The sequence below is a fragment of the Tupaia chinensis genome, unplaced genomic scaffold (assembly GCF_000334495.1).
Source record: "Tupaia chinensis unplaced genomic scaffold, TupChi_1.0 Scaffold000049_1, whole genome shotgun sequence".
Classification (NCBI taxonomy): domain Eukaryota; kingdom Metazoa; phylum Chordata; class Mammalia; order Scandentia; family Tupaiidae; genus Tupaia; species Tupaia belangeri.
Window position 1 is genome coordinate 2,677,554 of NW_006159507.1, and position 2,789 is coordinate 2,680,342.

A 2,789-nucleotide genomic window follows, 5' to 3' on the forward strand; every position below is an offset into this window, starting at 1 on the left:
AATGCACATGTGACAGATGTGAGTCGGGGAAGAGATGAGCACCGCCCACAGGGTCTGGTGATGCCTCAGTCTCTGCCCTCCAGTCCTCCAGCCTATTACATCTTAGGCACTCGTGTGTGTGCCTGGCGTGTTTTGGGCTGGCCAGGCTGAGGATCTGAACTCCACTTACCATGTGGGATCCAGCTCTCACATTACTGTTGTGCAATGGAGCCAGCTCATGCCTAGCTCTTTCAGACAAGTCTATGTTGTCTAGGCCAGTCACAAGCTCTCGATCCTCCTGCCTAAGTCTCCCTGAGTTGCTGGGATTATAGTGGCACTCCCAGCGTTATGGATGGGCCAGGGATAAAACCTGGGCCTCCCATGTGGTCCCGCTCTGTGAGTACAGTGTGTCAGCACTGCATGCCACCATGGCTGGCTTTTTTTCCCCCATAGGAAGGTCAAGAAGGTATCTGCCACAAATTTGACTTTTGGGCCCTTTGCTGCCATGCCAAGGAAGCCCTGTTAAAAGGAAGGAGGCCACTTTGGTTGAGGGTTTCTCCAACTCAGCACCCATTGCCACTTGGGTCTGGGTATTTTTATTTTTTAAAAGAGTTTTTTCTTTTTTTTTGGCCACACCACAATCCCTTCTCCTCTTGGGATTTCGGGCATACACACAGAGGTACCTGGTGTGGATTCAGGACTTGAACCATGGAGTTGGCAATGTGGGATCCAGTGCCTTCACCCTACACCACTTGCTGGCCCAGGGTCTAGGTAATTCTTGTTTCGAGGTCTGGTTGAGCATCAGACCTGGCTTCTACCATCAGAAGTAAGTAGACTCCTCCCCCCTTTGTGGTTGTGATAACCAAAAATGCCTCCAGACAGGTGTCCCACTATCCCCTGGGAGCAGAACCAAAAACCTTGGTAGCAGATTGAAAACACTGCTCCAGATGCCACCCAGGCACTATTTGCTCTGAAGAGATAAAGGCTCTTTTAAAATGTTTTCCAAAAAAAAAGAGCTATAATCTTGTTCTTCACTAGAAGTACATGAAATTTAGTACCACAGAGATTAGAGGTTTTAGTTTTACTCTAGTGAATTAATAAAAATGACAATGTATTAGTCGATTTCAGTGGTGGAATATTTTAAGTACAAATTAATGACTTAGGACTTTAGAATATTACAGAAAGAATGGATTCTGAATTCAGAGGCAGTAGATCCAACCTAGATTTACTCTCCTCTTATGTGAGCATCCTGTGGGAACCTTACAGTCGTTGCCGACTTAAGTCAATGCCAGCGCCCATCCCTGCCTGTCCTATAATCTCACTCTCAGTGCCAGTGAATGATTAAAGTGTCTTCTGAACGGACCAGTGGTTAAATTAATGTTACCATGAATTCAAGAGATACTTCTTCCCCTTTCTTGGTGGGAGGTGGAAATTTAACTTCTAAAAATGGAGAACCACAATTAATATTCTCCCATTAATAACTATATTTAATACAGAGGCCATTTTTGAAAACTTTGCCAGAGGGCATCTGCACTTGCTTGGGGGAGAGAGAGAGAGAGCGAGAGAGAGAGAGCGAGAGAGAGAGAGCGAGCAAGCACCTCCTCAAGAGAGCACGGGCATACTACTAGGTTGCTGGTAAACCATAGAAGAAAATGTGTCATGACTTTTCTGACAACCCAGTACATTCCTGTCTCCACTTCTCTATCTTGTTGGAATTCTGGACATGGACACACAAGCGCCTGGTTTTTTCAAGCTGCTAGGGCTGGGATTCCAACAGTGTACTCAGTCATATGGGATCTGACTCCCCTAAACCATTGGGCCATGGGGCTGGCCTCAGATTTTATCAAAGTTTACCACCAATTGGGAACTTGATGCTTAAACCTGCCATAAGAACAACCTCAAACTAACCCAGAACTGTAGCTGAATAGATATTTGCAATGACCACATTAAGAGCAGCTTTAGTTTTTAAAACTTTATTGATTTACCACCTGATCAAAGCATGGGATATTTTAACAGTATTATACATAATATTTTTACATAGAAAACTTTACATAGCATTTCATATTATATAATTCTGCTTATTCTTTCAAAAATGTATACATCCATTGGGCAAGGAATGCTTCTCATTAAATTACCAATATTAAATGCACTTAATCATTGTGTATAGATTAAACCAAAGGAGCCATTAACTAACTTTTAGGCAATTTAAGGAGGTAAAACATATGTTTTGCACATAAAGAAATATTTGATGCAAATATGCAGATAAAATCTTTTAAAAAGTAGAACACTGAGGAAAGACTACACCTTTGATGAGTGTCTTTTCTTTTGAGAGCAAGGATTTCCAGATATATTCATTCTCTAAAATATTCAGCTTTGGTTTCTTTGTTTCCCAAACTGCAAAGCTGCTAAGCTCCTGATAGCAAAACTCCAGGATTTCATTGTGAGTTCAAGCTACACCTACCTTAACACAAACGCCAAAAAAGAACTCAGGAAATGCAGTATAAAGGATCCAGCTTCTATCGAAACCAATATCCATTTGCATCAGAACAACAAACATTTGAATGAGGTGGTCATACTTGCATTTGTCAGCAGATTCTTTTCATAAAGACTACTAGATGTACGGCCATAATCATGAAAGAAAAACAGAGTTGTTTTTTTTTTTTAATTTTTTGTGTTTTGTACAAAAGTCACCTGTTGGAAGAAAAGGTTGTTTCCAGATACTGTTAGACACTTTTCATAATGTACGTTCTTTGGTTGTAGGTGAGGAGTACAGGGAAAAGGTGTACTTGACTCTAAGATGCTTATCAGAA